Raw genomic sequence first — 25622 nt, 5'->3', positions numbered from 1 at the left:
TGGCCGACGACCGCGAAGCAGATCGTGGCCGTGTACGAGGAGCGCGACGGCCGCGCCTCGCAGCACGGCGACGGCACGTCCGCCAGCTCGGGACGGCACGCGCAGCCCCGTCCAGGTGAGTTGGGCGGCGCGCCCAGCCGCCGCCGGCAGCGGGCAGCGGCGGGCCCGCTGCGAAGCGCAGCGCCGCTGTAGCTCCTGGATCCTGGTGACCGTCACCAGTGGGCGGGGGAGGGGGGGGGGGGGGGTGCCGGCTGGAGGACATGGGGCTGGCGAGTGGGACGGCACTTGCGTCGTGTTGCCCTGAGTTCGGGCTTTGTGCCGGCGGTCCGGTTCTTCATCAAGGGGTAGATGTTCGATTGACTATTGCGGTATCAGCCATGGTGGAACTGAGACGGATGGACTGAATGCGGCATAGTGTCTACCGGTGCAGGTCCACCCATGAATACTCCGCTATGAAGGGGGCCCCCAAGCCTGAGCCTGACATGCGTTCGTCAAGCCTGTTGATGAGGCGCGTTGTCTATGCATTGATGTATGTCGTTACCGCTTAGTAGTTTGGGCAGGGTGCTGACTTGCAAGACTGGATTTTTTCGAGCCTTGCCTCTGAAAAGTGTGAGGGAAAATATGTCTTCGCAAAATACCAAGCGCACGGAAGTTTTTTTGGCAGCCACAAAAGACCGCTGCGCACTGCAAGGCCCCAACTAGCAGCGACGGGCCAGTTCTGAAGGTCAGACGTCGAGCATACGTTGTGCTGTGGCGACAGGGAGCATCGCACATGTCGTGCCAAGGCTCTCTTGGGCAGGAAAGTGCCGGCCGTTGGCCACCAAAAATGACAACTGTATTTAGAATGCGTGTCTTTTTCCGCAAAATAATGGTTGTCATACTCAATTTAGAAGTGCACAGGAAATTGTCCTAACCGGTGGGCCTGTTTTGGCGGATGGGCGACGTGATTGTAACACAAAGGTTGATTTTATAAGTTTGTGTACTGCCGAGCAGCCTTGAGGACCGTCATGCTTCTGAGCTCCTTTTTCTCCGCGCACGTGCCAGCATATGGTACAGCTGACGCCTGAGCCGCCCGAGTGAACATCAGCCCTTGTTGCTCCAAGATAAGATTAATTTTAGGACAATATTGCTCTAAACCGGTCGGCTTTCTTCGACCGACTGTTGCCTTGAAGCGCATTGTTCTTAGATATGAGAACCACTGGTTGGTTTGTGTTGAGGATTTTCATTGTAGAAGCATTTTCACTGACCACATTCCAGACGTGCTGAGACAGGAGTGCTATGGGCAGATAGTGAGAAATCTCACCGAGTCTCGAAATCGCATCCGTTCTGGCACTGAAGCGCGAGGACAAACACGGGCCCCTCACTGCGTGACTCTGAAATGTCTTCAGTGGGCTTGCATGTCGGGGGATCGATTAAAGACATTGGTAGATAGCATATGTAAGCATACCGCGGTGCCGCTGTCATGTGCATTATGGCGGACATGAGAACTGATTTAGTTGGAATTGGGAATTTATGAAGCGGAACTATACCAACCGTTGTGTCAAACTCTCCTGAATTGTTTGCGATCCAGTACGGCTGACGCCCGGTGCCCAGTGGCCGAGGTCGGGCGCCCTGGCCGGCCGGCGGTCCGTTCGACCCGCGGCGGGCCGTTGGGGCCGGACGCCGGCCGGCGCCGCCCCACTGGCGCCGGCCGTTGCAACGGTCGTTCCGCCCCGTGCCCTGCACCGGCCGCCGCACGTGCCGGCCGGCCGGCCGAGCCGGGTCGAGCAGAGCAGAGCCGAGCCGAGCCGGGCCGGGCCGGGCCGGTGCCGTACCACCGGCCCAATGACGTCACGGGCCGCGCCGGCGCCGGTGACGGCGGATCAGCCGCCGCCGCATCGCTCGGCGTCATCATACTCACGTGACACGTGTTCAAGGTCAGGTGGCCGCGGCGCTGTGGGAGCGGTGTCGGCCGATCAGGTGCGCGTGCTGTGGAGGGTACGGGACGGGGACGGCGGGCTCGGTGGCCAGGTATGCCCGGTCATGTTACACACGCGGCTGGCCGTGTTCAAGTATTGAACTTTTTGTGAATGCATCGGACACCGAAAGTCTCAATATTGTAGGATTCGTGCCGCTGGCCGCGGCGGCGTTAGCGACCTAGTGCTGGCAGCCTTCGGGCTCAGAGCTGGTTGACGCCAATCTCTTCTGCGCCTCTCCTCGGTGGTTGCGCGTTGGGCGGAGTCGGCGGACCGTGGCGCTGGTCCGGTCCGGGTGTGCCGTCCCGTCTCCAGCTGACCTGCCTGGGGCCGGTGCAGCGGACACCGCCGCGGCACCCGGCGCTGGACACGGCAGCCGGCTGTGAGTGACGCGCCACTGACGGCCAGTGGTAGGCGCGCGCCGCCGCCGACACGGTGTCGGGAGCGGCCGGGGGTGCGGGCCGGCTTCCCTGATAGCCGTGTGAGGCGGCGGCCGTTCTCGGCTGGCCAGCGATCCCCGGCTGCTGTAGCGCGGCGGCGTCCGGTCCGGGGCGCGGGGGCCGGCGCTGCGGCGGCGGACGGCGCCGTCGGACCGCCGAGCCGTGACGCGACCCAGGGGTTCGCCGCTCTCAGTCTTAGCACCGCGGCCGGCCGGGCTCCGGACCGTCCCCGGGGAGACTGCTCCGCCGTTGACCGGCCGCTGGACAGACCATAACTGGTGCTGGAGAGGCTGGCGGCCGCGGCTTGAGTCTCGGGCAGACGTGAGCTCCTCTGAGGCACGCCCGCCGCCCCTGACCGGCCGAGAACGGCGCCCGCGCCCTGGCAGCCCCACAGAAGCGCCCGCGGCCGTGTGATGGACAGGTGACCCGCTTCTGTGGTTTGCTGTCTGCCAGACTGCCTTTGTAGAGAGCTGCTCGCCTCTGCCTGCCACTGTCGGCTGACTCGTCGCTCGTGAGTCTACGCTGCACGGCTCGTGCTCGCCAGCTGATTGGGTCGTGACGACCGTCCGCTCCCGTGGCACGGCTTCCGCGCTGGGCGGCACCACGGACCGGTCGGGTGCCACCAGCCCGAGCAGCGCGGCTGCGGCTGACCGCGCCAGCCTCCCACCAGCCAGAGCAGCACGTCTGCGGCTGACTGCGCCAGCCTCCCACCAGCCCGAGCAGCGGGGCTGCGGTAGCCACCTACCAGCCCGAGCAGCGGGGCTGCGGTAGCCACCTACCAGCCCGAGTAGCATGGCTGCGGCTGACTGCGCCAGCCCGAGCAGCGGGGCTGCGGTAGCCACCTACCAGCCTGAGCGGCAGGGCTGCGGTAGCCACCCACCAGCCCGAGCAGCAGGGCTGCGGTAGCCACCCACCAGCCTGAGCGGCAGGGCTGCGGTAGCCACCCACCAGCCCGAGCATCGGGGCTGCGGTAGGCACCCACCAGCCCGAACAGCACGGCTGCGGCTGGCTGCGGTAGCCACCCACCAGCCCGAGCAGCAGGGCTGCGGTAGCCACCCACCAGCCCGAGAGGCGGGGCTGCGGTAGGCACCCACCAGCCCGAGCAGCAGGGCTGCGGTAGGCACCCACCAGCCCGAGCAGCACGGCTGCGGCTGGCTGCGATAGGCACCCACCAGCCTGAGCGGCAGGGCTGCGGTAGCCACTCACCAGCCCGAGCAGCAGGGCTGCGGTAGCCTCCCACCAGCCCGAGCAGCACGGCTGCGGCTGGCTGCGGTAGCCTACGACCGTGAGCAGTCCAGGACGCGGTGGGCAGCACCTGTAGCAAAGAACGATTTTTTCGATGCCGTTCTGAGGGCCATGAGCGTGAAAGTGAACATTCCGCCGGGAGAAGCCAGCTGCAGCGCCTCACGACTGACCTGTTACGAGGCCGTCTGTGATGACACCGCGACGTCTGCGGCCAGCGGATGGTGTGAAAACGACTTGCAAAGAACGGGAAGCACTCCGCAATGCGAAATTGGATAGACTGCTGTTCGACCGTGCACCGACACGGCGGTGGCGGCGGCGGCGGCGCTAAAGCCGCGCTGACCGCCGCGTCCGGCCTGGTGTGGGAGGCGTGACGGTCCGTGTCGAGTCGCGAGCTGAGGCGGCGGCTGGCCATGAGCGTCAGCGACAAGCTCCAGCTCCGACTCTGGCTCTGACTCTGGTTCTGGCTCCGACTCCGGCTTTTACTCCGGTCCCAACTCCGGCCTCTGCTCCCGTTCCGGCTCAAGCTGTGCTCCGGCTCCGGCTCTGGCTCTGGCTCTGGCTCTGACTCCGGCTGTGACTGGCTCTGACTCCGGCCGTAACTCTGGCCTCTGCTCCGGCTCCGAGTCTAGCTCCGGCTCCGGCTCCGGCTCCGACCGGGCGGAAGCGGACCAGACGTGGGTCTGGCGGTAGGGTCGGCTACATGTGGCGCCAGCTGCTTTCCCGGATAAATGGGCGGATGTGACAAAGACTACCCTGGTGGAAAAGGGGCTATTCTTGTGGTTGCGCGGACGGACACGCCTTCAGCCGTTGCGGGTCCCAACTGTTCCGCCGTCGCGGCTCCATTATACCCCTGATAACCGGCATAACGCTGACGTATTGATCCGGCCAGGATGCATTTTCTCCCCCCCCCCCCCCCCGCCACGTAGAGGATGGCGGGTTTCTGTTTTGGGTCTGTCCGGAGTGCGACCATTTACAGCGGTGTTGTCTTGTATGATGTTGTGGCTCCATGTGGTCGTCCATTTCGTAATGGGCTGCCACGACTGTGGCTGCGGCAGGATGCGAGAAAAATACGAATTCTGAAATGGTTGTGCAGTCGAAAAAGATGATTGCATCACCAGTCCTTCCGATGTCGATATATCTAGACTGTCCAACAGGTAATGAAAACATTGGCACGATAATGTGCTTGCAATGCAGCTTGCAATGGCTTGGGAGGAGAAGTGACACCTCTCGACATGACCTCGGCCTCGACAGATACTGCCGACGGCAGCAGTGCTCCTGCTGTGCGGACTGCGGCTGGCGAGGTCGCTCCATGTATGGGTAGGTCGACCAGTTGCGGTCCTGTTGGGGACTTCATACGACTCCCGTGCACCTGCGAAAATCCCGACTGTTGTGCAGGGACGCGCTCCGGGGCGTTAGCGGACACATTACGAGAGCTTCTTGGCGTTACGGTGCTTGTCTTCGTGTACAGCCGAGTCTGGCGCTGCCTGAACATGTAATGCGTACTTTAACATGTAATGTGTGCTGGAACATGTAATGTGTGCTGGAACATGTAATGCGTACTGGAACATGTAATGCGTACTGGAACATGTAGTGTGTTCTGGAACATGTAATGTGTTCTGGAACATGTACATGCGTACTGGAACATGTAATGTGTGCTGGAACATGTAAATTGCGTACCTGGAACATGTACATGTAATGTGTGCTGGAACATGTAATGCGTTACTGGAACATGTAATGTGTTCTGGAACATGTAATGTGTTCCGGAACATGTAATCGTACTGGAACATGTAATGTGTGCTGGATGTAATGCGTACTGGAACAGTAATGCGTACTTGAACATGTAATGTGTGCTGGAACATGTAATGTGTGCTGGAACATGGACCCTGTAGCAACGCTGCTGGGAGAGGGCATTACTGGGGTGTGTATGCAATGCTGCCGTTTAAGGGCAATATCCAGGGTGTAGACGGGTGCCTGTGAAATGGGATCATGGGGATGTTCTGCGTTGGCGGTGCGGTTGCACGTGCACGCTTCGTCTCCGTCGATGGCGTTGGGTGTTTCGCTCGCGATAACCTGGCTAGCGGACGGCAGGCGATAGGTGGAAGGACGAATGCCCGGACGGTCCCCTCCCCAGCATTCCGTGTAATATGTCAGCGAGTTGTTGACGCGATAAGACCATCACGTGTCACACGATCGGTCGTCACGGGTCGCCGAGGCCAACCAGCGGCCGAAGGGCAGTCGGCCGGTCTTCGCCGGTTTTGTCCCGGCGCGCGCGACCGTGCACGCTTTCCAGCCGCAGCCAGGCGGCCGGCTCTCGAGGGGGCGGACGGAGACGTGAGGCGCTCGCGCGCGCCGTCCGGTCCTGCGGGCGCGCGTCGGAGAGGCGGGTGAAATGGGCGCGGCGGTGCTGGCTGCGCGCGCTTGTAACACGTCTCATGCTGATGTCATGTGGGAGCGGTGCTCTGCTTCGTTACAAAGGATGTTCGTAGCCTCGCTGTTGATGTTGGGTGAAGTGGCTGGTACGGGCCTGCGGAGGAGCAGCGTACCGGTGAGAGCGCCGCCGCCGGCTGCGCCGGCTGCCGTCTGCTGAGTTCACGGACCTTCAACCACGGACTGAGTTCACGGCCCGTGGGAGCCAGAGCGTGTGGAGCCGTGCCGCAGCGGCCTGCAAGGTCGGACCCTCCGGCGGCCGGTCGGTCCGTGAGCGTGGATTAACTGGAGCACCGGCCGACAGCGGGCACCGCGGGGTTCGATTCCCTGCGGTGCCCGCCCTTCCTGCCAGGGTGAGAAGCAGCGACACCATATAGCCTCAGCAGCTGAGTGCGTCGTAAAAGCCCCAATGGCACGGCTGACAGCGGCGCGCCGGCGCCTGTCACGTGACCGCGCTGGGGTCGTCGTGACGGGGCCACGTGTCAGCAGGGTCGCGGCTACGCTGGGTGACCACGATCGGTCAAGTTCTGTTCGTTTTTCGGGCGTTTGCGGGGGGGGGGGGGAGACACTTGAGCCTTCTAGCTGTAGTTGTGGTTTGATTCTTCAGTATCGTGCGGTCTGTAGCGTGTGCATCATGCTCCGAATCTGGGTGAAAGCCGAGGGTGAAATGGCACGGTGTCGCGCTCGACGATAAAAATCGAGCAGATGTTTTTGCTTGCGCGAGAGAAACCCGACTACAGTTATCTCGCTGAGGCCGGTGGGTGCGCTGGCCAGACGTGGGTACCTGTTATCTCCTACGCGCTCTGCAGTATGGCAGAGGTCATGCGGTAATCTGCATACCGACCTCCGCAGCCTCAGCGGCGTGCAACGTAAAATGTGGTGCGCAGAGCTACACGGCGAGCTCCACTTCGTGGAACGTCGGCGGCGTTGCCGTTAGTTTGTCATGAGACAAATGCGCGACTCCTTGGATGTGCGGACGTTGGACGAGGCGCTCAGTTCGTGGGTGTTATCTTAAGCCAGTGGGGTCTCCGGAGTCACGCGCGTGATATAAAGTTCACACGCATTTCGGTGTGCCAGCGCCGTTTTTGCTGTCTACGGCTGCGAGCGGGCCGCCTGGGCGAGGACTTCATTGCTGGATGAGGCGCTACCCGGCCGGGCCGACGTGGCCTGGTCAGCCTTAACCGAGCCGTCAGGTACCAGCCCCCCCCCCCCCCCCTCTACCACTCCGAGCCGCGAGACCGTGATAGGGTGTTCGTTCACGTGTGTGTTGCTCTCCAAAGCTCTCCAAAGCTCCCGAGGCGGTCACTTTCGGCAGCCCCTCTGGGGCAGCAGTCGCTCGGAGACGCACGGAGAAGCCTGCCAGTCGTGGTGTGAACTCCACGAGTGGCCAGGAGCTGCTCCCAGCCGCTCGGAAGTGACCACGGAGGTGACGTCCACCAGTCCTGTTGTGGACATCAGGAGTGGTCAGGACGCCCGGCTGCCTGACGGGCCGCGCCGGGAGTCGGTGCGGTAGCCGCGGGCCATCTGGAGGCGGCGTGACAGCGGCCCGGCGCAGCTGCCGGATTCGTGTGGGAGCGGCCGTTGACGGGCCAGCGGCTCTGACCGCTGCGCGCCGCGCGGTCGTAAGCTGCACCGCCGGCTCCCACGACAGCCCTCGACGGTATGTCGCCGATACGGTACATTTTGCCGGCTCAAACGTCAACGCAGCCGACAGGGCAGTCAGCCTTCGGCTTCGCCGCCGCGGGGAGTGGGGGGGGGGGAGGGTGATCGCTGTTAAGCGACCCTCTGTCGGTGGGGCCGGGGGAGCGGCTGCTACCCAGGTCTCTGTCGGCCGGGCCGGAGGAACGGCTGCTTTCCGACCACCAGCCCTCCCAGCGGCATGATTTCGGGCGAACGCCTCTGGCGCGTGCTGACGGCGGGCCCTGCGCGCGGAGAAACGCCACTTGACGGTGCACGTGACGGGCGTGTGTGCGGCACCTGCCTCCCGCTGCGCCGAGCCTGCCGCCACCGAACAAACACGGCCCGCGACGCGTGCCAGCCGGCGGGGCGCCGCCCGCGTCCTGCTCGTGCGCAGCTATTTAGCGTCGCATGTCGCCAGTCACGCGTCAGCCAGCTGACTGCCGGCCGAGCGGCCGTCTGTGGCGCAGCGGAGTCGAGTGACGGCGACGCGGCGACGGTTGCGCAAGGCACTGCGTCTGGACTCCCCAGCGCTGCGGCCGGACTCCCCAGCGCTACGGCCGGACTCCACGGCGCTGCGTCCGGACTCCTCGACGCTGTGGCCGGACTCCACGGCGCTGCGGCCGGACTCCCCGGCGCTGCGGCCGGACTCCTCGACGCCGCGTCTGGACTCCCCGGCGCCGCGTCCGGACTCCCCGGCGCTGCGGCCAGGCTCCCCGGCTGTACGTCCGGACTCCTCGGCGCTGCGGCCGGACTCCCCAGTGCTCTGGTGCCGCGTTAATCGGCGGTCGCCTCCGAGGAAGCCACGTCTGCGCCGTCGGCGTTGTCGGCGACAGCCGGAGCGCGGCGGCCGCGCGCTGCGACTCTTCTTGCTGGTGGTGACGTCGCCGTTTCTTTGGTGCCAGCCCGCCGCCGCGACGGCTCTCGCACGCCGCGCAGTGTGGCCGGAAGGGGTCACTTCCGGGCGGCGGCCGTTTGAAGTCAGGCCGAGGTCGGACTGATTGGCGGGGCCGTCCGCGGGCGACAGCCGAAGATGAAGAGGCCGGGGTCGAGGGCGACCTGACGCAGAAGCCCAGCCGGCGCCTCAGGGTTCCTCAGAGCGCCAGACGAGCCGCTGCTGCTTTCAGTGAGCTGTGAAGGTGATTGCGGGAGCCTCATTTGTAAACGCTGCCCCGGGCCTCGGTCGAGCGGATGACGGGGTGGAGACCTGGAATCATTGCGCACCAAATGCAAATACGTTTGGCTGAGAAGTGAGACCTTGAATGAGCCCGAATGAAAGCCATGAGCTCATGTGCCCTTGGAAGATGCCATTCAAATACCGAGCAGTTTAAATGAATGTCATTCCATGTGGGCGGCCCTAGCACAGCCGAGCCTCGCAAACCATCAGTATTCGGGAGCAGAGACAATGATATTCCCGTCTAGTTGCGCCCGTTCGTGCGTCGTCGCTCCGGCCCATTTTCACGGTGTTTTGCACTGTGAACAAGCCTTCGACTGTGCTTGGCGTCCGCTACGATTAGAGCGGTGACCGAGGGGACGCCGATTGGAGGCGCGGCGGCGGCCGGTGTAAAGCCGCGGGGCGGTGCGGGCGTCAGCGCTGCGCGAGCCACGCCCATCTGGGGCGTTGTCTCGCCTCCTGTCGACGGCTGATGGTGATGGCGCACTCCGCTTCACCGCTCGTCGCTGGTCGCCTTCCAGAGTTATTTATTAGCCGCGGTGTAATTGTTTTGACTAAATTATGGGCGGCTCTCGGCGCGTGCCTTAACGGGCAAGGGCTGTTTCAATCAGGCGAGCGGCGCTGTCCGCGAGAGGCATTGGCCGCCAGTGACCCCGGTCGCACGGTCCGGGTGTGACGGGCTTCTGCGGGGTGCCGTGTGACGGCGGATGACACGGAATGTCAGCGCTGTGCGGCTGATTCGGCAGCGCGACGGCGCGGATTTCGCGGTCCTGAGACGGACGTGGGAATGTTCGGCGCCGTGGCTGCCGGTGTCGCTGGCTTGCCGTGACGTCGTGTCGTGTTTGGCTGGGCGGATCAGCAGACACGTGGCTGGCCGCGGCGGACGTCTGTCTGCGCGGCTGTCCCGTGCGCCGGACCCGCGGTTCCAGGGGGGAGGGGGGAGTCGGGTCGTGACCTTGTGTTCCGCTCTACCTAATCCTTGGCGCCGCCAAGTCCTGTCTTGGGATCAACGAGAGGCCAGCATGGCGTCATTCTGGACAGTGGCGTCAGATTCTCGGTCTCCTGTCGTCTGGACTACCAGCCGGTCTGGATCGGGCGCGTGGGGCTGCCAGTTGGTCTGGATCGGGGGCTGGTCTGGACTTCTAGCCGGCCTGGATCGGGCGCTGGTCAGGGCTGTCAGCCGGTCTGGATCGGGCGCTGGTCTGGACTTCCAGCCGGTCTGGATCGGGCGCTTGTCTGGACTTCCAGCCGGCCTGGGTCGGGCGCTGGTCTGGACTTCCAGCCGGTCTGGATCGGGCACTGGTCTGGACTTCCAGCCGGTCTGGGTCGGACGCTGACTGGACACTGGTGAAACTTGTAATAAATTCACACTGCATGCCTCAACTGGACCCCTCGTTTTACCTGCCCGGTTTTTTTGCGGCCAGGACTCGTGTCATTTAGCACGGTGCAGGTTTTCACGTGGCTGTCCTGTCATGTTTTGAAAGTGGGGTCGTTAAGTCTATCTTCGGCTGCTCGTATTGCTGATGATGCACTGTGTACCTGCTGGGCTGAAGAAGTAGAGGCCGTTGTGTGAAGAAGTGGACGACCACCGCATATTCGCCTTCTGTTTTGTCTTTGTTTTTGTGGCACTGTCGCCCGGGTTTGTCTGTGGTCCTACAGCTGTCAAGCGCTAATGGCCAGACACCTTTCGCCGCACGTCGATCTTTCATCTGTTATGGAGGATAACGGACGACATCCATTTCGGGCAGACGTTAACCGCGTTGTCAGTAGCCGACGGCCCGCGCTCGCGACGCCCCCCCCCCCCCCCTCCCTCCCGGACGAGATCCGTGCCTCAATCAATTACCGCGATGTCCCGTTGCGCCGGCTGCTCTGAGGGTGTATTCGCAGCGCACCAATAATGTTCTAATCTACGTGACGTCACTTAGAATCTTAGCTTTAGCTTCAACCCAGCCCCATCCTCAGCCTCAGCCTCAGCCTCAGTCTCAGCCTCAGCCTCAGCGTCAGCCCAGGCCGTCCCAGGCTGCCAGGTGGGGCGCGGGCCGATGACAGGCCGCGGCCTCGTTCCAGCGGCAGGCGAACGGTGATGAATGGTGCGGCCTGCTCCTCCGACCGGCCTATCGCCGCCAGTGGTCGCATTATCGGTAGCAGAGATCACACAGGTCCCGGCGCCGCCGCGCATCTGCCGGAGGGCGCCGCGGTAGCAGAGGTCACACGTGGATTCCGGCTCTCTCGCACGTGCTGCTGGAGGGCGCCCACGGTGGCAGGGGTCACACACGGGTCCCGGCTCGCTCGCACGTGCTGCTGGAGGGTGCCCGCGCTGGCAGGGGTCACACACGAGTCCTGGCTCGCTCGCACGTGCTGCCGGAGGGCGCCCACGTTGGCAGGGGTCACACACGAGTCCCGGCTCGCTCGCACGTGCTGCTGGACATTCGGGAGTCCTGAGGTGAACCGGTCGGGACGTGGACGGAGCTGGAGCGCAGTGATAGATGCAGGTGTCGCGTCGTGTCACATGCAGGTGCCCTTGACTCGGAGGGCTCTCTCGAGGGTTGTTGAGCCTGATTTGGGCAGAGATAGTCATGACCTTTTCTTTGACACATTCCGTTGTCTGCCAACGGTTTCTGCATCATGCGTAGCCAGATTTTACATGCAATGTTTAGGTAGCATTGCACATGGGCTAATCAAAATTCAACTGGCGTGCGCATCGAGGAGAGCCGATTGCCTGGCTTGATCCCCGTCGGCAGATACCTTGAATTGGCCCTTGGACTGCGCATAGTTTCGACCGTTTTCATGCCCGGCAGCACCCGGCTATTGCTGCCATGCGGCTTTACGGCCGTGGTTAATAGCAGCAATTTGCTTTCGCTCTCCGGCATGACTGGGACGTTAATTACTCTCGGAAGACGTGCAGAAAAATATGCAATTGAATCCCGCGGCTTCTCGTTTGCGCGACATGCAACCTCATCTCGTCACATTGCCGGCTGCTAAGGAGCACGGAGCGTCTGACACGCGTGCGGGCTGAATAGACACGGCGCCCGCTGAGGACGTGGCTGAATAGACACGGCGCCCGCTGAGGACGTGGCTGGACACGGCGCCCGCTGAGGACGTGGCTGGAAAGACATGGCGCCCGCTGAGGACGCGGTTGACCTTCTTATTAGCTTGAGAGAGAGAGAGCCTTTCCATTCTCGAGGCTTAAGCTGCCAAGAATAGCAGCCCTTGGACGTGTAGTTTCCAATCCCCAGCCATGCGCCTGAGAGAGTGACGGCGCAATCTCGCCCGCTGGACCCGGTGTGTTTTATTACCATGTCCGTTCACGTATGCACTGTCGCTGTCGTCAAGCTTTGGGGCCATGTTTTTTTCCGTCGATGACAAAAACCTGTTCCAGTTCAAGTTCGCCCGGCTATTAACCTCGTTACTGTTGGCCGGGTGGACTGGCCGCGATGACCGCGCCGCTCCTGACGGGCTCGCCGACGGGTCAGTCGACGGGATTCACCGCCACAGTAGCCTGCTGGTCCCATGGACTGGCCGCGATGACCGCGCCGCTCCTGACGGGCCTGCCGACGGGCCAGTTGGCGGGTGTCACCGCCACAATGGCCCGCTCGTCCGGTCTCGGCGCACGTTGGCGCCCGTCGCGGTGTGGCGGGCGGCGGCGCCGAGCCCGGCAGCCCCGGCCACTCCTCGCCGCTCGTGGACGCCGGCCTGTTGCGACACGGGGCCGCGGCCGGCGATCGGCCGCCTCTGGGGTATGGCGGCGTCTCCGGACCGCGTGAGCCGGCCGCTGCCAGATAACGAGAGCGTGGCGCTAGAGAGCGTGACGCGGCCCGTGACGTCGCAGCTGCGGTGTGACGCGTCACAACGCGGACGACGGCGGGCGGAAGGCTACGCTCTGCTAATGTGGCTTTTGTTGAGCCGATGAAGAGCCTGTCGGCTTCAGATCAGGATGAATGTATCTTGTCAGTGGGATACATTTTGCCTTAGAATGCACACATACTGTTCCCATTCACCCGTCAGTCAAGATAAATGCGGGCTGTTTGATGTCCCTGCATTTACTGAATTGCTAAGACCATTGAGCGAAGGTGGACTGGTCTGGTTGTTCTTTTGATCGAGTAATTCGTTGAAAGTATAATCTGTGCATCTGATGTCGTAGTTCCATGTCAGGTCATTAGCAGCGGAACATTTCAGTGAGTGTACCGTTTACCTGAGATTTCCAGGGTCAGGGTCACCTTGCTGAATGTGGCACCATAGCAGCCTGTGTTGTGGTTAAGCTCTCCCACGTGCCAGAGGTGCCGGACCAGAGTCATTGGCCGCACTTAGCCAGGGGCGCGTAAAACCAGCGGCGTGAAATCGGAGTGGGCAGGCAGAGAAGTTTGCGAGAGCCGGTCTCCAAATGGCTGGAAACAGCGGTCGGTGTTCTCAGATCGCGGCGACAGTGCGTCACTTCGGGCGGCGCGGCGGCGGCCGGACCTCTCGCCAGCCGCTGCCGCTCGCGTCCGCGCGAGGTCAGGGCAGCGGCAGGACCGGCGCGGCGGCCGTCCTCGTGCCACCGGGACCGGCGCGGCGGCCGTCCTCGTGCCGTCGGGACCGGTGCGGCGGCCGTCCTCGTGCCGTCGGGACCGGTGCGGCGGCCGTCCTCGTGCCACCGGGACCGGCGCGGCGCGGCGCGGCGGCCCGGTGCCGCGCGCGACCGTCTGAGGCGGCGACGCCCGCCGCCATCCATCACGCCGGCGCCGTGTGGCGGCTATTAAAGAACGGCCGGCCGGGCGACGGCGACCGGTGGAGGTGGTGAGGCCGGCGGAGGCCTGCGGCGGGCGGCTGTGACGGCAGAGGCGGGCGCGAGGGTGACGGCTCTCTCGCTGCATGGCCGGTGGGGATGGTCGCATGGTGGCGGTCCTCTCGGGAGGCAAGGCGGCCGCTCGGCGCGCTCCCAGGCCGCACCTCCGGTGCCGTGCCTTCCCACCGCCGCGTTTTTCGCCGGCCGAGCCGATCGTTGACTCGGACTAGCGAAAAAGCCGTCGAGGGAGTGGCCTGATGGAATGGCCAGCGGCGCGGCGGCCGATGTGTGCGGCTGGGCGCCGAACTCTGCGCAGCTGAGCTGAACTCGGCTGAGCGCGTCCATTGGTCTGTGCAGTTTGCCGAGCCCCGCGGTCCGCACAGACCCGGCGATGGTGTACCAACGCACAAGGTTCGGCGCAGCGGCGCAGCAGCGGGGTCAATGGCAGTCGGCAGACGTCTGCACGGGACAGAAGAGCGACTGATGTTCCGTCGGCGTTACGGCAGCTGCGCGATCAGCCGCGCATGCAGTCGGCTCGCCGGTACGCTGAGTGGTTGGCAGGAGGGGCCGGCCGGTTATTTTTTCAGTTCCCCCCCCCCCCCACCCTCACCCCGTCTCTCATCTAAAACTAATGCCGTATCCGTATCGTTCCGGTATTGGCGGCGACAGTTCTCATGTGCAGCTCGGCTGACACTTACAGGCCGACCTTGCTACTGTCTGATCGGCCGAAGGCAGCAGGCGGCCGCATGTCGCTCACGTGCTAACGACGGCGCTGTTCTAGATGCTGAATGATTTAGGCACGTCTGCGGCGCGTTTGTGCCAGCGGCGCTCGTGCGCGATCAGCTGAACGTGACGTGAGGCCCGCTGAAACGCTCGTGCCGAGGACAGCTCTCCGATCTGTTTGAACACGCAGCCGGCGCCCGCGTGCGTTGAGTGTACTCCCCAGCCAGGCTTCTGACGGGTGTGGTCTGTTGCAGAATGGCGACCACAAGTTCCAGCCGTTCTCGCGGGTCGACATCGAGGTCACCGGCGAGCAGGAGCACACGTGCTCACTCCAGGTGGGTGAGGCGGCCGGTTCGTGGCCTTCTGGGGGGGCTGGAGCAAGGGCACACTTGCTTACTCCAGGTGGGCGAGACGGCTGATTCGTCGCCTCTTGGGGAGCTGAGGGAAGGGGTGTTGGCTGGAGCAGGAGCATACGTGCTTACCCCAGATGGGTGAGGTGACTGATTCGTTGCTTCCTGGGGAGCTGAGCCGGGGGGGGGGGGGGGCTTGGGTGAAACCCGGGCATTTTGGTGACGGTGAACATGAATGGAGCTTTACGTCACTTGGGGCGTCCGCATTCTTGCCTCCTCCCCCCCCCCCCCCGCCTCACACACATATATGGAGCTAAAATTACCTAGAAAAGCCGCCGGTAAAGCCCGACAGCTTAGGAAAGAACTGCATACGAGGAAAGTCTTGCCTTCCCGTCAACAAATTTAGAAAGCGCTATCCTAGCGGCGAGCTGTGCTCGTCTGGTTCTAGTTCCTGTGGTCGACTTATGCACAGATAATCTGGTAGAAAAATTAAATGGGATAGAAAGGCAGTGCGAATGGAATAGTTTTCTGTTTGGTTGAACCGGACAATTGGTCCTTGGCAAAAGAAAGATTGCCGATTTAAAACGCCTTCACTAGCGTATAGCATATCACCGTTATTCTGAAGATACCATACTCCATTTCGAACTGGTCCATTCATGGTTCACTGCCTTCTTCAAGTCTGTTAGACCTCCCCTGCGAGCTTCTGCCTGTATTTCAGCTGTGGGACGTGACTGTCCGGTCGTAACCTCTGCTGATAAAACACAGCCGGTCCTGCGCGCCGGCCGACCGCAGACCGCACCTTCAGCGTGCCGGTCACGCGGCTGCGGCCGGCGCTCTCGGCCGGCCCGGGCAGAGGCGGCCCGCTGGAGCACGCCGCGCCCGGCGCGGCAGCGAGGACGGGCCCGATCGGGCGCGGGTGTTAGAGCCGGTCCTGACCGTCTGCGGTCCGCCGGCTGGGCAGCGGCGGCCCGCTGGAGCACGCCGCGCCCGGCGCGGCAGCGAGGACAGGTTCGGTCGGGCGCGGGTACTAGAGCCGGTCCTGACCGTCTGCGGTCCGCCGGCCGGGCAGCGGCGGCCCGCTGGAGCACGCCGCGCCCGGCGCGGCAGCGAGGACAGGCTCGGTTGGGCGCGGGTGTTAGAGCCGATCGTGACCGTCTGCGGTCCGCCGGCCGAGCTAAGTGGTACGCTGTTATGAGCGCCGTCGGCAGCCGGCGCGGGTCAAGGTCGTGCTCCTGTTGCTGGAGCTTGGGCCGCTGCTGGGCCCGCTCGTGAGACTTTATGGGCTGTGGGTGTCATTGGCAGTCATTGGCAGTGGTAAAATAGACCGCTGTGTTGCGAACCCGTCTTCATTCAGTTCCCCGGTGTGAATGGCTTCGGCTTCCAGAATGCAAAGTCACAACGCGGCGGGTATTTTCGTGGCAAGCTGAAGGCAAAACAATCAAAGCACCTGCGGAGGTGCACTGGTCCACGTGCTGCCTTTTCCGCCACGTCTGCAGGTGGCCGTCTGGCGGGTTGACGCTGCTAAAGAAGGCCGTGACAGCCTATTTGCCATCTGGCGATCACAAGGAGAACTAATGATGGCGTTCAGGGATTGTGTCCGATGGAGCGAAACAAGAACTCACCGAGAATGCGGCGGCCTGACGGTACATTTTTCACTGGTAATCACCCTTGTTTACAGGCCCTGTCTCTGAAGTGGGTCGCGTTCGCGGGGTTCCGGTGTGGAGGCGTAGTTGCACGTTCTCCGCTGAGTTCGTACTAGGGAGGCCGGCATTGTCTGCAGGAACTGGGAAGCTCTCGAGATCGACTAAACCCCCTCACCTCTTGCTCGGGTCGTTCTCAGCTATCGCGTTGTTCCGGTGGTCCCCACGTGACCCGCGGCCGACGTTGACACTAACTGTAGTGCTTGTCTGGGTATCGCCTGGCATTCTCCAGCATCTACAGAGCCGCGCTGTGTCGGGGCAAAGACGGGCGCTTCGCGTGACGCGCATAGTCCGGACGCTCCGATCTGGGCTGATTGTGCCCTTGTTGAGGCAGGCGGCCGCCGTCCAACGCGCAGCCGTGTGTGTGTCGGGATCTTGTGTCTGTTGATGCTTGTTAGGACAGGTGTCGTGGGTGAGAAAGCTCGGACGAATACCGCATGTTGGCCAACAAAGCAAATGCCACCGGGCCGTAACTGCATCCACGCCATCGATTTTCGTGATAAGTTGCGGCGGGTGAGTTCCTTCCAGCAAGCCGAAGTTATGTAATCAGTGTCACCGAAGCTTTGCTGAGGCGGGTAGCCTGCAAACTTTACATTGCTGGCACCGGCTGGGCGCCACCTGCTATCAATATTTCCTTGTTAGAGTTCAGACGTGACGATGCTTTCTTGGCGAATGTTTGGAAGCCGGCATGCGCTGTAGTTGCTGCAGGTTGGAAATGCAGAGTTACGCGTGCATGCCGAACGCTTTGTATGGGATTAGTGTGGAGAACTCCATACCGTCTTGGGGCTTGGTGTGTAAAATTCATATCAATCTCTAGATTCATGTGCACTTTTTCTAATGTTTCGTGACAACAGCCCCAGATAAATGATTGCAGGTACCAAGTCTTGCGCAACATGTCGCTTTAGAAACTAGGGCATCTACTTGTTTCGAATGGTAACACCTATTCGTAGCTTAAATTCTACGAGAATGTCATTTGGAATCAATGGTAGGCTCACCGAAAGATAAATGTGCATGTTCCACTGATGTGAATTTTCCACACCATTTTCCTGCGTCTGCTCTTCCTCTAGCGTCAAAAAACGTGCTTCCATTCGTTGATAAGTGGGGCTGATTGGCCTGGTGTGCGATTTTTGACTGGACCGTATGCGTGCTGTCAGCACGACATTCCCGGCTCAGGCTTCGTAAGGATAGACCGGCCGCGCGGCGGTAAGGCCTCGCATTTCGTGTGGCGGGTCGGGGTTCAGCCGAGGCGGGGACCCGCCTGCATGACGGGACCGCGCGGCGGTAGGTCGCCCTGGCACCCCATGTGGCAAGTCGGGGCTCAGCCGGGCGAGGACCTTCCTGCGTGACGGGACCGCGTGGCGGGAAAGCCTCGCGCCCTGTGTGACGGTTCAGGGTTCAGCCGAGACGGGGACCCGCCTGCGTGACGGGGCCACGCGGTGGTAAGGCCTCACGCTTCGTGTGACGGGTCGGGGCTCAGCCGAGACGGGGACCCGCCTGCGTGACGGGGCCACGCGGTGGTAAAGCCTCACGCTTCGTGTGACGGGTCGGGGCTCAGCCGAGGCGTGGGCCCACCTGTATGGCGGTGACGCAAATATGCCCCTTGTGTCTCCAAGTGGTCTGCTAGTGAGACTCAGCGTGACGTCATAACCACGTGACATCAGCGGTGCAGTGAGAACTCGTGAGCTGGGCTCAGTTCTGGCCACGCCATCAGTTCTGATGCCGATGAGTCACGCTGTGCCATGGGAAAAATGCCGCTTCGGCAGGCAGCGGTCGCAGCCGGGTGCACTTCACAGATTTACGGTCCGGGGCGTGCCGCTTAGCCAAGTACCGGGTTCATGGGAAGATCTCATCAAGTTTTGTGCCGATAAGCAGAGGCGGGATGGGATTAAATCGATGGGAGATGCCGCGTGCTGGGACGGTTCAGTATTCCTCATAGTAGCCATCGAATATGGTTAGAGCTCCCATGTGGTTGGGGCCTGCATTTGATCAACGCCAGCGTCGTAACCCATCGGGCGTTGGCGCAGGCAGAGACGCCTACGTAACCGGCCGCTGCTCACTGGCTTGCAGGAGGTCTCCCAACGTTCGTCATGCTTGTCGATGCTATTTGCAGCTTCCTCCAACTCCCGATGGCTTATTTAAGCTCCCCAGTACTCCGGTCATGGGCACCGTGTGCTGAAGTTTGCTCCGGGAGCAGCCAAGCTCAGTTGTCTGCTGCAGCGTCTGCCACTGGTTCAGGGTGGTTGGCTCTCGACTGTTGGACGTGACCACGGCTGGGCCGGGGATCCTGCTAACCTTTCAACCGATTGGGGTTCTTGTGTATATGTGGGTGGCCAGCTAGCAACGAGCCAGATTTCAGCCTTGTGAAATAAGAATCAAACCTCAGCAACAATGTGTGACCCCCCACCCACTTCCGTTTGGATCGAAGCAGTGCTGAAAGGTCGGCCGCCGATATCGCCCATGTATCAGTTAAGTCCAGTGTTGTGCCCACGTGTGAGGGGCGCGTCTGCCGTCCGCTCGGGAGAAGACGAGCGAGCCCGACTCCTTTCCTTGGTCAGAGGCCCTTCCGGCTAATACGGCTACTGTCCGGCCTGTGCCGAGACACGAGGGGGGGGGCCTACCTACGGCCCGACTCCAGTGTTTGCGGAGGTGAGACAGGGAAGGCCCCTTTGCCCGTGGCCCGACGCCGGCCGCTGGCTGACACGGATGCGGCCTGGCGCGTGCCGAGACACGAGGGGGGCCTGCCTGCGGCCCGACTCCAGTGTTTGCGGGGGGGGGGGGGGGTGGCGAGGGCAGGGAAAGCGGTACGCCCGACGCCGGCCGCCGGGCGCTGGGCCTAGTCAGCCTGACTCAGCCGTCTACGGCCGGGCTGTCGAACCGTATCGCCACCACTGGCCGATCTGATCGCGCTGGTTTCTTCATGGTGGTCGATCATGTCGGCTGTCGTAGGGTGTGACCATGTGATGTCCGTTGTTACCGCCTGACACAGTGTTACTTGTTACCTGTTTGACGGACGCGGTGGCCGTCTGTGCCCGCCCTGGGCCGATCCTGTGATTCGGTGAGCTTTGCCCGCAATAGCCCCTGCTCCCGGCACAAACATGTGTTACTGTACCTGTCCCCGACACACGCGATCTGTCGTGTGTGTGACCACCTGCGACCGTCTGTCACAGAACTGGCCATCTTTCGCTGCCGTTGTGCCGGGCGTGTCCACAGCTGACCGCTCTCGTCGGCCGCCGCGGCCGGTCTGACCGCCGCTGACCGGCCCCGTGTCGCCGCAGGTACGGCGGGGCAGTGAGCCGGCCCTGAACCAGATCTGCCCGCTGCCCCAGTTCCCGCCGCCGGCCAGCCGCGGCGACGCCAGCAAGCGATGGTCGGCCGCGCCGATCATCGACGACGACGTGCAGGCTAGCTCCACCCCGCTCAAGGTCAGTAGCGGTCTGTGTCCCTGTCTGTAGCGGCCCGTGTCCCTGTTGGTATCGGCTTGTGTCCCTGTCGGTAGCGACCCGTGTCCCTGTCTGTAGCAGCCGTGCGCCAGTGCTGATCGCGGGCCGATCCGGAACCGAACTGAAGACTTGCGAACAGCTTACACTAGCAGCAGCGGCGACTCAGGTCCAGCTGCGCCAAAGAATGGCGGGGCCTCGCACCAGTGTCAGCGACTCGGCCGCAGCTGCGCACAACGACAGCTCTGATAGCCCCAATATGTCGTTAGCGCTCGATTGGTGTTGTAATTGACTACCTCAGAAAAGTCAGTATGGGAGCCGTGAATGGATGAGGGTAACAGGTATACCCGTTAAGTGTGCCGGTACTCCCACGTTCTGGGTAGGAATTAGAAGTATGCGTCGGATCCTAACGACGAGAATGCGCGGCACTCGCGTCACATCGAGGCCATTCTGCGGGCCGGCGTAACTCGGCGGTCGGCGGGGACCGCTTCCCTCCGCTCCCGACGGCGCGCCAGCCACGGCTCGGCCGCCGTTCTCGGCCGAGAGTGGATTCTCGGCGCTCGGAGGCGCGCTGCCTGGCCGGCCGGCCGATCGGGTCGGCCGACTGACCGGGCGCCGGTGAAATCAAGGTCGCCGCCGCTGTCGTGCCGGCATTCGGCGCGGCGTGCGGCCGCCGGCGCCGCTGCCCACCGGTGTCGTGACGTCACGGCCCTGTTTGGGGCGACGCGGCGGCCCGGCCGGCGGCGATTCCAATCGGGGCCTTGGGCGGCGGCTGCAGCGGCGCCGGGCACGCCAGCGGCGCCGCCCCGCGCCGCCGCCGGCCGCACGTGACCTGAGGGGGCAGCAGCGCCGCCGCCAGGGACGTTCAGCGCGCTGCTCCGCACGCAGCGGCCGTCTGCGGACCGTCGGTCTGGCGCGCCTCGTGCGCCCCTCGCCCGCCCCGCGCCGGTGCTGGCTTTCGGGAGCGAGGTCGCCCGCCAGCTGGTCAGGCGCCGCCGCTGGACCGGAGCGCGCTCGCGCCGGGCCGGTGGGCGGTTGAGCGGCCCCAGCGCGACAGCCGCGCTGGGAGCCGCCGTCTTGCACGGATCGCCTGTCTCCGGTGGCGCCTGCCTCCGAGCTGATTCATGCAGGCTGGTTCGCTGAACCGCCCGGTCCCGGAACCAGGCCGGGCTGATTCGGTGGTGCCGAGACGGAAATCACGCGCCGGCGACGGAAGCGGCGGGCCCGCCCACTGCGCCGAGTCACGCCGCGGTCCAGCCCGGCTCGGTCCGGCGGGGCTGCCGCCAGTGCGTGCTCGGTGCCCTGTGAGCTCGGAGACGGCCGCGTCGCCGGCAGCATCGGTAGGTGCTCCGGCTGATCGGCGCTGGGCTGGCGAGACTAGTCGGTGGTGCTGTCCCGAGCAGCGGCCGGTCGGAGCAGGTGAGTCGCCTCCCGTCGCCGCTCTCTCTCTCTCTCTCTCTCTCCGTCTCTCCCTGACGCACGGCCGGCCCGTGCCGTGTCGGCCCGCATACGGTCGGTGTCGTGAGGGTGCCGGCGGCGGCGGCCACCTGACCATGAGCTGGCCGGGGACTGGTCCGGCGCCGGGGCCGGGGCCGGGGCTGGAGCCGGAGCCGCTGGCGCTGCTCGGCCTGACCGGCGTCTCCGCCGCGCTTGCTAGCCTCACGTGTCCTGTGAAGGTGACCCGTCCCATGTGAACTCGTCGGGGCCTCACCTGACCTCGGCGTGCAGCGCCGCCGGCGAGCCCCACACACCGCCGGCGGGACTCTGACCCCGGGCCGCGTCCGGTGCGGTGCCGGCGACCCCCTGCCGCCCGTCAGCACGGGCTTCCGGCCGCTCCAGCGGCCGCGACGCGCGCCCTTTTTGTGGCGGGGCGGCCCGTGTTTTCGTGGTGTCGGATGCGGCGGGCGCGCTGCGCGTGCAGGGTTGGCACATGATAGCCAGCCGGTAGTGAAAGGCGTGTCAGAGCTGTGGAGAGCTTGAATTCGAGGGTTGCATCAAAGCTTTTTACCTGGTTCGGATCACATTTTATGGTCATTTTTATTGTGTGTGTCTGATGCATGCCCTGGAATTGACCAGTGGCGACGGAAAAACGGTGGCAAAAACAGGAGCGTTCGGTAGGTTTCAGATCCGCCCTCAGACACGCATTGGTCGGGCTCTGATTGGTGCCGTCGTTTCCAACGGTACGACAGATCCGGCAGAACGGAGCGAGCCACAGTTTTCCCGTTGTGAGTGTCCGTTTACCGTGATGGAAGCAAGAAAGGCCTTGAGCTTCTGTCGATTTCTTCTTTTTTGGCGTCAAGTTGCGTTTTTTGTTAAAGGTTACCTGATCTTGCTGGCCAGGTTAGTGCTATTGATTTATATATCTTACTCCGTCTTATGCGCCTTGGGTTTCTGCCCTCCATTCTTGAGTGCAGTGCTTGGGCAATGCCCTTTTTCATTTTGCAGTAACGCTGACGCGAGAGTACGTATATCGCACAAATCAAAGCCCTGCAAGGTGCGTGTTGACCTTCAAAGATCCAGCAAACAGGTTGCGCACGTGCTGCGCAGGGCGCCTGGCAGTGCGCCGCATCCTCAAAAACAGCCCGCGAAAGGGTCCTTATCACTGGCGCGGCCGGTGTAGAAACCGCTGGGCCGGGCCGGGCGGCGGTGTCGGCCGGGCGGCCGGGCGAGGTCGTGACGCACGGCCACGGCCGGCGGCGCGCCTGCCCCGTGACGGCACCCGGCGCGTCTCGTGAAAGCTGCCGACTCGTGGCGCTGCGCATTGTTCCTGCGGACGCGAGGTCGGAGTGGTGGGAGCAGGAGGCGGCTGGAAACCCCGTCGGGGCCGCTGTCAGCCAGAGTGTGCAGCCCGGGAAAGGGTTTGCATTTTTACCGACGTACCCCCATACATGCTTGCATCAGTTGGGTGACGTCATTTCCTGTCGGTGAGACGGGCGGCAGGGTCGCCGGGCGCTCTGAGAGGTGTGACGTCACACTCCCAGACTCGTCAGTAGCTGAATGCTCGGCGGCGTTTTAGCCCGGCGTTGTGTCTGAGCTGCCCATCTGGCGCAGAGCCGCCGCTGCCGGCCAGTGCCCCGCCCCCACCGATCAGTCACGTGACGCAGTGTCCGGCGCGCCGTGACGAGGACCGGCCGGCCGATGCCTCGTCACCCCTTCCGCGCGGCGCGCTGGCGGTCAGGTGGCCGACAGGTGGGCTACAAGCTGGCGACGGTCCGGCAAATGACCCCGTGTTCGGCGCCGGGCGGCGGTGGACGCGAACCGTGGAGTATGACTCAGCTGGAGCGATTTAAGGCGCTGCTGCTGCCGCCGTCTTGGAGGCGAGGTTTGAGCTCGTGAGGTGTAGGCTTTGTTTACGCCAGACCTCGGGGCGGTCTGATGCGGCTGGTGCATGGCGTGAGTGCGCGCTTGCGATGTCGCCAAGCCACAGTCGCCATAGCTGCGTTGACACTGGCAGTGGCAGGGAAACGCGTTGTTTTTCTTCGAAACGGATCGCCATAAATATTGTCGTGGAGACAGGCACGACAGGGAGGATGTTTCTTGTCCCTGTCGTAGACTGCAGCGTGCTGGGCCGTAAAGCCAAGGTCTCAGAGGTAAATCATTGGTGCGGATAAAGGCGATAAACATATCGCGTTGCGTTGACTGTTGTCTAAACTGACGGCACGCAACCGACGCGAACAGTGGGCGTATGCTGGCACGGAACTGAGATTAGTCGGCTTTTTGCGCCCCCGGATAAGGGCAGCTTCTGAGTGGATTTCCCTCTCCCGGGCACCTGCCTCAGCGATCACAGTGGTGTGGGGGTGGCTATTTGCGTTGCAGAAAATATATTTATGCCATCTTTAACTTTCCATTAACGTCATCCAAAGCTTCCAAACTAGTTTTTCCTATGAGGTCGTCGGCCGTATGCCGTTCGCCTGTCTGGGGTTTCCGCGAGCAAAGCGGCCCGGCCGGCTGTGGATGTGGCAGACGGCGGTGTGGCAGCGGGCTGATGCTGATGGCCTGGCCACGGCACCGGTCAACCCAGACGCGCCGCTGGGGAAGCGGTGGCCCCTGACCCTGCGTAGGAGGCCCCGGCGGCCGCTGACCTGATCAGGGCCCGGAGCGAGTCCTAACCGGAGGTTGGGAGGGGGCGGCTCCTGACCCCGCGCGGGAAGCCCCGGCGACCGCTGACCTGATCAGGGCCCGGTGCGAGTCCTGACCAGAGCGGGACGCTCCTGAGCCAGTAGCGCCGCCTGAAGTGGCGAGCGTGGCGCACGTTGGGGCATGAACGCTGCAATCCACCCGCCCGGCCACCGGCTGTGTACGATAGCTCTGCCCCCTCCCCCGGCCGAGTTACAGAGCAGCTGTCGGGACGTGCGCAGGGTCGCTCCGCTCCGTCTCGAGCAGCGCAGGGTCCCGGTCCGTGCCGGCGCCGGCCGGCTGATGACCCAGTGTTCTGACGCACGGGCGCGGGCCGGCCGGTGTGCGTCTCAGCCGTCCCGGCATGATCGGCCCGGCCGACAGAGGTCACCGGTGCCGCTGCTCATCGCGCCGGCTAATGGCGCGGCGGGGCGCCGTGATTGGCGCCGGACGAGCGGCGCCGGTACGGTGTGCGCCGGCACGAGCCGCGCTCCGCCGCCAACTGGCCGCGCGCGCCGACCGCCAGATTTCAGTCACGTCGGACAGTGGAGATGAGAAATCGGGACGGCTCGTCCGAGGCCTGCCATGACGGCGCTCTGATGAAACTGGCAGACGGCGCTCGGCGATGTGCTCAGTCGGTCACGCGGCGCCTGCATGGCCTGCTAAGTGCCGGTGGGAGTGCAGGGTGACGGTCCGATCGAAGGACAGGGAAAAGGTATGGTAGGAAAGTAGTAATCATGTTTTGCGGTGCCCTTTTGCAAGAGCTGCAAGGTTAAAAAGCTTTTCCAACACCAGCACCTTTCTTTCAGCACCATGCACAAACTCGACGGTCTTTCAATGGCGTAACAGGTGGCAAATTTATCTTTGTGCACACCAGCTGCTGCGAACACTAGCGTTCACCAGCTGCTGCGGACAATAACATTCACGACCGGCTGTAGATTGCAGGTAGCATAATGCATACGTGCCTTGAGGGTTGTGTCCACCTGGCCCCAGCTCGGGGTAGTAGTAGTTTGCTCTTCATGAACACTTCCAGAGGAATCCTGATAACTCGCAGTAATAGGACTGTATTTTGAAACAAAACAGTATTGCGGCTATACCAATGCTGGCAAACCTGTAAACAAGATGTGCCGTGACGCGGAAACCCGATGGAAACCCCAGAGAAGTGCTGTGCATGTGAGATGCAGAAAGGACAATTTCTTCATATTCGAGCAGCTGGCGCACCCCGCAGAGTTTCACCTCGTTACGCAGTTGGCTGGTTTGTCCATTGTAGCGGCGAATGCCTGCTGTTAATCTATTACTACTGTGTAGCGATACGCATACAGTATACCATGGATGGCGATGATATCTGGTATGGCATGTTATGTGGCGACCGCACATTTTTTCAAAGAAGCTTTCGATTGGCCCGAGTGTATGTATGTGTGGCTGGTTTGGTCGCGGCCGTGTCGTGTTCCGGGCCCGCCGGTCGCCTCGGGCCGCCACCGCCCGGCCAGCCTGGTACTAAGCGGCGCCTCGGTTGTTGCAGACGGCCAGCTGCGACCCGCTGACGCCGCCCGGCGAGCGCGGCGAGCCGTCCGGCGACGAGCGCGACCGGCTGACGCTGCCCAGGCTCACCC

The 25622-nt window shown here is 63.1% G+C and overlaps 1 long non-coding RNA gene across 1 annotated transcript; it reads left to right on the top strand.

The window, feature by feature from the left end:
• The first annotated feature begins 90 nt into the window (after positions 1-90).
• On the top strand, positions 91-25617 carry LOC119104150 (uncharacterized). The gene is made up of 4 exons (XR_005094877.1): positions 91-115; positions 14661-14741; positions 19732-19878; positions 25532-25617. It is a non-coding gene; the product is annotated as an uncharacterized LOC119104150 (long non-coding RNA).
• Positions 25618-25622: the final 5 nt, after the last annotated feature.

This window comes from Pollicipes pollicipes, unplaced genomic scaffold (genome assembly GCF_011947565.3).
Source record: "Pollicipes pollicipes isolate AB1234 unplaced genomic scaffold, Ppol_2.1 Scaffold_5909;HRSCAF=7009_pilon_pilon_pilon, whole genome shotgun sequence".
Lineage (NCBI taxonomy): Eukaryota > Metazoa > Arthropoda > Thecostraca > Pollicipedomorpha > Pollicipedidae > Pollicipes > Pollicipes pollicipes.
The sequence above is the reverse complement of the archived record's forward strand: the minus strand, read 5'-3'. Positions and strand labels throughout refer to the sequence as shown.